This window comes from Larimichthys crocea, chromosome III (genome assembly GCF_000972845.2).
Source record: "Larimichthys crocea isolate SSNF chromosome III, L_crocea_2.0, whole genome shotgun sequence".
Taxonomy (NCBI): domain Eukaryota; kingdom Metazoa; phylum Chordata; class Actinopteri; family Sciaenidae; genus Larimichthys; species Larimichthys crocea.
Window position 1 is genome coordinate 49690542 of NC_040013.1, and position 11603 is coordinate 49702144.

The following is an 11603-nucleotide window of genomic DNA, read 5'->3' on the forward strand; positions in this document are numbered from 1 at the left end:
ACAACTGTACCAGACTTTTGAGATTTGGGCTTAATTCTGGGCATTTTAGCATAAACTTGTATCAACAATGACCCAACAAAGATATCGCACCATTTAAACAACAAACTTGTATTCCATTCCCAGGAGGAAGAGCTGAGTTGATGCTTTTTCTGTTCATTTGCATAATCGTGCTTCCATATCCTTTTCTTTAAATCTATTTTCCATTTTCAATATAATTTGTCATTCTTTGTCAAAAGTAAAACCATAACAATAAGTTAGTTAACTCATGATTGTCAACCAGCAGCCACAAATATTCTTGTAAACTGAATATTTTTGGGTTTTGGAATGATGACACATTTTTTTTTCTCATTCATCCTGTTTGTATTTCGTGTGTCCAAACAGAGAAATGGTCGTCTGGCCCATAGACATATATACATAGACGCCGCATTGAGCGGGTTGGTCGTTGGCTCGATACGTAAACGGCGCCGCCATATTGGTTCGGGCAGATCTGCCGGTAAACTAATACAAGGAAATGGACTGAACTTCATAAAGCGCCTTTCTACAAAGTTCTTTAAGTTAATGTCTCTTATACACCCATTCACACACACACTAATATATAATAGTGTGTAATAGTGTGGATCTGGTTATAACCAGATCCTGAAATGTAGATGTGACAAGAGGGTTTCTGAATAAAGAGCACACACAACACACACACACACACACACACACACACATATATATAATTTATATAATATATATATATATATGTAGTATGTATACTGTAAAACACTCAGCATTAGAAAAATAAATACGTTGGTTAGGTGCTTACATAAGGAGTAAACATTTATAATCATCACTTTAAAAGTTACATACGTTGTTTTTGGTGCCTGTTTGTTTCCCAGATATATTAGTGTGTGTGTGAATGGGTGTATAAGAGACATTAACTTAAAGAACTTTGTAGAAAGGCGCTTTATGAAGTTCAGTCCCTTTCCTTGTATTAGTTTACGGGCAGATCTGCCCGAACCAATATGGCGGCGCCGTTTACGTACGATTCAGCGCTCAATGCGGCGTCTATGTATATATGTCTATGGTCTGGCCCTTTAAATCTGCAGCGGAAGAAGTAGGCGGGATGTGTGTTGGCGTACAGGAAGGTGGTCCAATAGTGTGTAGAGCAAATCGTAGATCTTGTAACGTTCTTGGTAGTTTACTGTGATTGCGTTTTGCCCGTCAGTGTGTGTATCCTCAGCTGTAGAGCACAGGCTCGCCTCTCTCTCTGTCTGTCTGTTAGCTCAGTGCTCTGTGGCTCTTTGTCTGATACAAGGCGCGCTCTCAGCAGCTACTTTGTTCAGGCGTAACGTGACTACAAGAGTTCCAGCTGGCTATCCCCAGGTAAGAAAGAAACAGCGTCTGCTGCTCGGGAAAATGAATCCAGTTACGAGTAACCATGATGTAATCATTTGTGCCTGACAGCTTAACATCTGCACCACGAGTGAACAGAACAGTGTCATAACCAGAACACGTCAAATCACGCGATGTTTTAACAACATAAATTGAGAATAAAGTTGGGCGTGCACAGTGTTTATCTGCAGTGTCTCTGTATCTTCAGCATGCCTCCCTCTCAAGTGGAAATTATGTCCTTCTTGTACGAATCTGTGTTAACAGTTGCTGAACAGCCTTCCAGCGTCCTTCTGTTCCCAGTTATTGAGCCGTATTAACACTCGATCATCATCATAAAACATGAAGTCAGCAGAGGAAACGCTAATGGCTGCTGGTCTGCTGTCGTGTGATTTCTGAGGCCATTTCCGCCAAAAAGAAAAGACGTGAGCTCAAATGAACACACTGCAGGAGAGAGACGACCCATTCAGAGCCAGTCAGACTGTGGCATCATTTTGACTGAGTCATTATTTTAATGTACACCATATAAAGGCTACATCAGCTGTATGATAACTGAGAACTAGAAAAATTTCTAAAGAAATTTTGAGTGTGTGTGACTCTGGCCCTGTCGTCCCCATGCATTATTATATAGCATGTCTTGCTCTGCTGTCTCTGTCTGCCATTTTACACAGACAGGTTCAAATTAAGTGCCAAGAACTACTAAAATGGCCGCCGCTCAGCTTCTGCTGGCCCCTCTACTACTTCAGGCATGCTGAAGTTGCCAAGCAACCAGGACCAGCTGTAATCAGGGGAGCAGTTACTGCACCTGTTAGAATGTCACTTAGAGACAGAGAGAAAATGCTGAGACCTCCTCTCGAACAGGAAAAACTTTTGGCCTCGTGAGCCCTTCCTGATCGTCTACATAGTCGTTTTGTGTCAATAAATGAAGAAATGTGCCCTTGGGAGCAAGAGAGAGAAACGTTACTTCTGCCTTCCTCCAGAAAATTTCCTGCCTTTTTAACATGGGAGTATATGAGGCTGAGGATGGGAGTTGCTGCCGCATATTTGCGTGTCATGCCAAAACTACATATCTGACAGCTACAACAGTGTTATCACTGCGACCGCCTCCAATTTTCCTACGTTTGAGGGGATAATCATGTCTGTAGCTGTGCATTTGCGGCCACAGTCGCAGTTTACAAATTTATTTTTCAACGACTTTTTCTCTCCCTGTCCACTCTAGCGATGACATCACTCACTCTAGCTCTGAAAAGTTCTCGCAATACACACCCATTCATTTTTTGGCGTGTTTTTTTGGCGATTTTTGGCAAAACCGTTTGCCGAAACTCTTAGAAAAGTCATAGCAATCGATTCCCGGCCGGTCGTTTTGATGCGACAAAAACTCTGGGAGGAGTAGCAAGACAAAAAAAGGGCGGAAGAATAATAATAACTAGAAAAATTTCTAAAGAAATTTTGAGTGTGCCTTACATGGGACTCACACCGAACAAGGAACGGAAGCGGAACGGTACTTTGCCCGGCGTCAACTCACACCGGACGCGGAACGGAAGCGGAGCGAGCCGGCCGTATTCACGCGAGATCACGAGAGAATCCTGGACATACCCGAGACCCCGCGATAAACAGTGTATAAAGAAAACAACAACAACAAACAGCTGACTTTGCTTCTCCGACATGGAGGAGATTATAAAAAGCATCTGTTGTGTCATAAATGATTGTGTGTTGTTCCACATCAACAATTAGTCTCTCGTTGAGACCCTTTGATCGATCTTTGATCACCTGGTGCCACCGGTCATGACGTAACGTTGATGTGAAGTTGTAAAAAGCTACATGAACTGTGTATTGTTTTATTTTGAAGGGGGGCGGAAGTTTATTATGTTGATTCTGTGTCGGATTTCCTGTCTGGTGCGCAGTGGTCTGTTGAAATTTACGAGGTTTAGCCGCGGCTTGCGGAAAAAATAGAAATCCTGCGGAAAGCTCGCGAAGTGGCGCGGAGAGCCGCTTCTGGGACGCTTCTGATCCGCGGCTGATCCGCGCCCGGTGTGAGTGCTCTCATTGACTAGACTGGATTCTATTTGCTACGGTGACCGCGGCGGTGCCGTTCCGCTTCCGTTCCGCTTCCGTTCCGCGTCCGGTGTGAGTTGGCCTTGACTCTGGCCCCGTCGTCCCCATACATTATTACTGACACTGCTCAGCAAATTCAGTACTAGAAAAGAAATTTTGAGAGTGACGAGTGGGCTGTTGCTGGGGGTCTGTATTCAAAAAGCACACCTCAAACAGTCATTTTTAACATGTTTATTTAGACACAGGAGCAGCTAGCGTTTACGTGCTAACAATTACCATTAACATTTTTAGCTAGCAGTTAGCATTAGCATGTTAGCATTAGCATGTCAACGATGATGGACTAGCAGTTAGCATTAGCATGTTAACATTAGCATGTTAACATTAACATGTTGACACAAATGCGTTACCAGTTACCATTAACATGTTAACATTAGCATGTTAACGCTGATGCTCTAGCAGTTACCATTAACATGTTAGCATTAGCATGTTAACATTAACATGTTAGCATTAACATGTTAACGCTGATGGGCTAGCAGTTACCATTAGCATGTTAACATTAGCATGTTAACGCTGATGGGCTAGCAGTTAGCATTAACATGGTAGCATTAACATGTTAACATTCGCATTTTAACATTAGCATGTTAACATTCGCATTTTTGCATTAGCATGTTAACGCTGATGGTATAACAGTTAACATTAGCATGTTAGCATTAACATGTTAGCATTTGCATGTTAGTGCTGATGGGCTAGCAGTTAACATTAGCATGTCAGCGCTGATGCGATAACAGTTAGCATTGGCATGTTAGCATTAGCATTTTAGTATTAGCATGTTCGCATTACCATGTTACCGCTGATGCCCTAGCATGTTAACATTACTATGTTATTTTTTTCCGGGCCTCCCCATTCATTCCCTATGGGAAATTTTTCGCAATAAATTCGCGAAAAACATGCGAAACTCTTAGAAAAGACATAGCAATCGATTCCCGGCCGAGCCGGTCGTTTCGATACCCGTTTTGTGTATGTGCGACAAAAACTCTGGGAGGAGTAGCGTGACAAAAAAAGGGCGTAAGAATAATAATAACTAGAAAAATTTCTAAAGAAATTTTGAGTGTGCCTGACTCTGGCCCCGTCGTCCCCATACATTATTACTGACACTGCTCAGCAAATTCAGTACTAGAAAAGAAATTTTGAGAGTGACGAGTGGGCTGTTGCAGGGGGTCTGTATTCAAAAAGCACACCTCAAACAGTCATTTTTAACATGTTTATTTAGACACAGGAGCAGCTAGTGCTTATGTGCTAGCAATTATTATTAGCAGTTTTAGCTAGCAGTTAGTTTAGCATTTTAGCATTAGCATTTTAACGATGATGGACTAGCAGTTAGCATTAGCATGTTAGCATTAACATGTTGGCATTAGCATTTTAGCTCTGCTGGGATAGCAGTTAGCATTAGCATGTTAGCATTAGCATTTTAACATTAGCATGTTAACATTAGCATGTTAACATTAGCATGTTAACATTAACATGTTAGGGCTGATGCGCTAGCAGTTAACATTAGCATGTTAACATTAGCATGTTAACATTAGCATTTTAGCATTACCATGTTAGCATTAGCATGTTAGCATTAACATGTTAACATTAGCATGTTAGCGCTGATGTGCTAGCATGTTAGCATTACTATGTTAGCATTAGCATGTAGCATTAGCATGTTAGCAGTAGCATGTTAACGCTGAAGCGCTAGCAGTTAACATTAGCATGTTAACATTAGCATGTTAGCATTAGCATTTTAACGGTGATGCGCTAGCAATTACCGTTAGCATGATAACATTAACATGTTAACATTAGCATGTTAACGCTGATGCACTAGCAATTAACATTACCATGTTGGCATTACCATGTTAACATTATTATGTATTTAATTCCTAGTGGCTAATGGGAATTATCATTAGCATGTTAACGAGCTAGCTGCTCTGCTGTCTCTGTCTGCCATTTTAGACAGACAAGTTCAAATTAAGTGCCAAGAACTACTAAAATGGCTGCCGCTCGGCTTCTGGTGGCCCCTCCCCCCTCTCTTCCTTCAAGCAGCCTGTAATCAGGGGAGCAGTTAGAATGTCAGTTAGAGACTGCTTGTTCTTGCTGTGTGTGTGTGTGTGTGTGTGTGTGTGCGTGCGTGCATGTGTGCTTGTTCTGTGTGTGTGTGTGTGTGTGTGTGTGTGTGTGTGTGCGTGTGCGTGCGTGCGTGCGTGTGTGCGCGTGACTGCCTGTCTGCCTGTCTGTCTGCCTGTGTGTGGTGTGTCTGTCTCTCTATCTATGTGTTTGTGTTTGTGAGAGATGCATGCTTGATGTTGCCAAGCAACCAGGGTGAGCTGCAGGTCAGAGTAATTAGTCACAGGTGCTGTCTGTCCCCCTGAGAAATTTTGCTACGTTTCTATGTAGAAATCGTGTCTGTAGTGGGGCATTTGAGTCCACGGTAGTCAAATCCGTTTTATTTTTTCACTGATTTTTCTCCCTGCTCCTCACTCTAGCTGATGATGTCATCCACTCTAGCACAAACATTCCGCCACATACACACCCATTATAAACCCAGAAATTTGACTAAAAACCTGCTCAACTTTGAGCCTTGATAGTTTAAAAACGGTAAAAGCTGTCGATGTGTGTAGTGAATCCCTGAAGATAAGGGAAGCATACCTGCGTTTTAAAGTTCAAACGAAGTCTCTCGGTGAAAGTATGCCAGAGCAGTTCATTGTTGAAAATGTCTGTTGAAATGTATTTTTTTTCGGGCCTCCCCATTCATTCCTTATGGGAAATTTTTCGCAATAAATTCGCAATAAATTCGCGAAAAACATGCGAAACTCTTAGAAAAGTCATAGCAATCGATTTTCCCGGCCGAGCAGTCGTTTCGGATACCGTTTTGTGTATGTAGCGACACAACTCTGGGAGGAGTAGCCGTGCAAAAAACGGGCGGAAAGAATTAAGTTTAACTAGAAAAATTTCTAAAGAAATTTTGAGTGTCGTGACCTGGCCCGTGTCCCCATGCATGGAATTACTGACACTGCTCACAAATATCATACTAGAAAAGACATTTTGAGAGTGCGAGTCGGCTTTGCTGGGGGTCTGTATTCAAAAAGCGACACCTCAAACAGTCATTTTTTAACATGTTTATTTGACACAGGCAGCAGCAGCCGCTTACGTGCTGCAATATGCGAATTAATTTTAGCATACCATGTTAAACAATGAGTGTACTAGTCAGTTTAGCATTAGCATGTTAAGCGATAGCATGTTAGTAAATTAGCAGGTTAGCATTGATGGGCTATAGCAGTTAACATTAGCATGTTACATTAACATGTTACATAGCATTTTAACATTAGCATTTAGGCATTAGATGTTAGCATTAGCCTGTTTAACATTAGCATGTTTAACGGCTGATGGGCTAGCAGTTAACAGAGCATTGTGAGCATTAGCCAGTTAACATTAGCATGTTAGCAGTGGCATGGTAACATTAGAGTTGAACATTAGCTTTTTAACATTAGCATGTTTAGCATTAGCATGTAGCGCTGATGGGCTCAGTTAACATTAGCATTTATTGCATTAGCATGTTAGCGCTGAGGGGCTAACAGTTACATTAACTGTTACCATTAGCATGTTAGCGCTGATGTGATGATGGCTAACAGTTACAGTAGCATGTCACATTAGCATGTTAGCATTAGCATGGTTAAGTGCTGATGGGCTAGCAGTTAGCATTGGCATTTTAGCATACCATGTTTAGCTGATACTGCACTAGCAGTTAACATTAGCATGTTAGCATTAACATGTTAACTTAGCATTTTAAGGCATTCCTCGCATGTTTATAATTAGCATTTAGCATTAACATTGTTAACATTAGCATGTTAGCGCTGATGGGCTAACAGTTAACATTAGCATGTTAGAATTAGCAGGTTAGCATTAACATGTAACGCTGATGTGCGACAGTTAACATTGGCATGTTACCATTAGCATGTTAACCTGATGGCTAACAGTTAACATTAGCATGTTTAGCATTGGCAGTTAGCATTAGCATGTTAGCAACATTACATGTTACATTACATGTAACGCTAATGCTTAGCATGTTATCATTACATGTTAGCATAAGTTACATTAGCATGTAACAGAGCATTTTAGGTGATCGCTAGCAATTACATACATGATAACATTAACTGTAACTTAGCATGTTAACGCGATGACTAGCATAACTACCATGTTGAGATTACCATGTAACTTAGCATGTTTTGATTCTGTGGCCATGGTAATATCATTAACATGTTAAGAGCTAGCTGCTCTGCTCCCTCTTTGTCTGCCTTTTAGACAGACAAGTTCAAATTAAGTGCCAGAACTATAAAATGGCTCCGCACGGCTTCTGGTGGCCCCTCCCCCCTCTCTCTCCTTCAAGCAGGTGAGGTTGCCAAGCAACCAGGACCAACTGTAAGCAGCGAGCAGTTAACCTGTTAGAATGTCCGTTAGAGATGAGAGAAAATGCTGAGACTCCTCTCGAAAGGAAAGGATGCTGCCAAACCGTATTTCCAATCATGAACCGGCTTAAACTGGGCACGATGAGACCTCCCTGATCGTTTTACATATTCGTTGTGTCGATAAATGAAGAAATGTGCCCTCAGAGAGCAAGAGAGAGAAACGTTACTTCTGCCTTTCTCCAGAAAATTCCTCCTTTTTTTAACATGGGAGTCTATGAGGCTGGTGGGCGGTAGTCGATCAATGAGCCGTATGGAGAGCCAAAACTATAACGACAGAGGCTTCAACAGTGTTATCACTGCGACACCTCGAATTTTCCTACGTTTGAGGGGAATCATGTCTGTAGGCTGTGCATTTCGGCCACAATCGCAGTTTAAAACAATTTATTTTTGACACTTTTTCTTTTCTCTCCCCCTCCACTCACAGCGATGACATCATCACTCTAGCTCTGGAAATAGTTCTCGCAATAAAACCATGTCATTTTTGTGGCTTCGTTTTTTGGCGATGTTTTGGCAAAACCGGTTTGCCGAAACTCTTAGAAAAGTCCTAGCACACGATTCCCGGCCGAGCCGCGTTTTGATACCCGTTTGTGTATGTTGCGACAAAACTCTGGGAGGAGTAGCGAACCGAAAAAAGGGCGTAAGAATAACTATAAAAGAAAATTCTAAAGAAATTTTAGTGTGCGCGCTGGCCGCCGTCGTCCCCATGCAATTATTACGACACTGCTCAGCAAATGTCAGTTACTAGAAAGAAAATTTTGAGAGTGACGGTGGGCTGGTGCGGGGGTCGTATTCCAAAAGCACACCTCACAACATCATTTTTAACTGTTTGATTTAGACACAGGAGCAGCTAGCGCTACGTGATAGCATTAACATTAGCATTTTTAAGCTAGCAGTTAACATGTTACATTACATGTGTAAAAATGATGGACAGCAAGTTGGCATGAGCAATGGTACATTAGCATGTAATACAGTTACAGTCGCATTTAGAAATTAGCATGTTACGCGCTGATGGGCCTAACTTAACCTAGCATGTTACGCGCATGTTAGCATTAGATTACGCATGTTGCAGTGCAGTTACGGCTGATGTGGCAACAGTTACTGCATTGCATGCAGAGTGCTTGCAAGCAGGTTAGCGGATGTTAACATTAGGCGGCATGTTAGTGACATTACATGTAGGCCATTTCATGTGACTTCGCAGGTTCGCTGATGCAAGCTAACAGTTAACAGTATCATGTTACCTTAACATTGACATGCAATGTACAGTTAGATGTGTAAATTCATGTTTAGCATGTAGGCATGTTTAAGCATTAGCATGTTAACGCGGATGGGCTAACGTTAATGCATTTAACATGTTTAACATTTAGCAGTTTAGATTCAGTAGCATGTAAGTTCGCTGATGTGCTAACAGTTAACAGTGGCATGTTACCATTAGCATTGGAACATTACATGTTTACAGCCATTGAGCATTGATGTTTTAAGCATGTAACATTATGTTAGCGCTGAGGCTAAAGTATGGGCATGTTAACATTAGCATGTAACCTGATGAGCAGTTACATTGGCATGCATTATTTAGCGCTGAGTCACGTTTAACTGCATTTAATGACAGTACATTAGCATTTACGCATTAAGCATGTTAGCATGAGCATGTTGAGCATTAGCATGTTAGAATTAGATGTAGCGATGGTAACAGTTAACCATTGGCAGTAGGCATTAGGCAGTTAGCAATTAAGGCATGTGTAGCGCTGATGTGCTAACAGTTAACATTGGCAATGTTACCATAGCATGTTACGATGGCATAACATTAGCATGTTTGTTGCATTGGCATGTTACTTTAGCATGTTAACATTAGAATGTTTGGCATTACCAATTAATCATTACTATGTTACATAGCAGGTGAAATAGGCATGTTAAATTAAGCATTTATAACGGTGATGCGCTAAAATAGTACAATACATTAACATGTTTAACATTGCATGGTTAACGCTGAGGGAGCAAACAGAACATTGGTCTGTTAGCATTAGCATGTTAACCATTAGAGCATGTTACACTGATGGGCTAGCAAGTTTACATGCATTTGCATTAGCATGTTAGCCTGATAAAGCACGTAAGCAGTAACAATTAGGCATTGTTAGCATTAACAGGCTTTAACATTAGCATGTTAGCATTAGCATGTTAGCCAGTACATGTTAACATTAGGATGTTAACTTAGCATGTTAGCGCTGATGGGCTAACAGTTAACATTAGCTGTTAGCATTAGCATGTTAGCATTAGCATGTTAGCGCTGATGTGCTAACAGTTAACATTGGCATGTTACCATTAGCATGTTAGCGCTGTGGGCTAACAGTTAACTTAGCTGTTACAATTGGCATGTTAGCTAGCATGTTCACTTAAAAATGTGGCATTACCATGTTATCATTAACTATGTTCATTAGCCAGTTAAATTAGCATGTGACTAGCATTTTAACGGTGATGCGCTAACAATTAACATTCGATGATAACATTAACATGTTAACATAGCATGTTAACGCTGATGGGCTAGCAGTTATTAGCAACTTAGCATGTTAACATTAGCATGTTAGCATTCGCAGTTAACATTAGCTTTACGCTGATAGGCTAACAGTTAACATAGCATGTTAGATTACATGTTACTGCATTAGCGGATGTCTAACAATGCTTGCATGTTACCATTACATGTTAACGCTGATGGGCTAACGTTAACATTAACATGTTAGCATTGTCATGTTAGCATTAGCATGTTAACATTAGCATGTTAGCATTAGCATGTTAGGCATAGCATGTTAGCATTAGCATAGGTTAACGCTGATGCACTAGCAATTAACATTACATGTTGGCATACCATGTTAATATAGCATGTATTTAATTCCTAGTGGCTAATGGTAATCTATCAGAGCATGTTAAGAGCTAGCTGCTCTGCTGTCTCTGTCTGCCATTAGACAGACAAGTTCATAAGTGCCAAGACTACTAAATGGCTGCCGCTCGGCTTTGGTGGCCCCTCCCCCCTCTTCTCCTTCACGCAGGCTGAGGTTGCCAAGCAACCAGGACCTAATCAGCAGCAGCTGATCTGCACCTGTTAGAATGTCAGTTAGGACTGAGAGAAAATGATGCTGAGAACTCCTCTCGAAAAGGAAGGACTTTTGGACCAAACCGTAATTCCCATCATTGAACCGGTCTTAACCTGAGCACGATGAGACCTTCCTGATCGTTTTACATATTCGTTTTGTGTCGATAATGAAGAAAAGGTGCCTCAGAGCACAGAGAGAGAAACGTTACTTCTGCCTTTCTCCAGAAAATTTCGCTCCTTTTTAACATTGGAGTCTATGAGGCTTGTTGCGGGAGTAGTCGATCAATCAGCCGTTATGGAGCCAAAACTTATAGGAGACAGCTTCAACAGTTTATCACGCGCATCACCTCGAATTTTCCTACAATTTAGGAAATCATGTCTGTAGCTGGGCTGTTGAGGCCGAGTAGGGTGAAATGCCGTGTTTATTTTTTGCACTGATTATGTATCGTCGGGGGGTGGGGCGAGAAAAAAAGCAACCAATCGGGACTCCAAAACTGCACACGATGGACATCACGCACTCTAGGTCATTGGACGAGGGTCGTATATCGTACGAAAAGCTACAAAGGGGAGAGTAAGAAAGGCAACATGAC

At 41.5% G+C, this 11603-nt stretch overlaps 1 long non-coding RNA gene across 1 annotated transcript in view; it reads left to right on the forward strand.

Moving 5' to 3' along the window:
- The first annotated feature begins 979 nt into the window (after positions 1 to 979).
- The window catches only part of LOC109138350 (uncharacterized), a 24293-nt gene continuing 13669 nt past the window's right edge, over positions 980 to 11603 (forward strand). Inside the window, exon 1 of the long non-coding RNA XR_003462335.1 lies at positions 980 to 1368. This is a non-coding gene — a long non-coding RNA (uncharacterized LOC109138350). The remainder of the gene's footprint in view (positions 1369 to 11603) is intronic.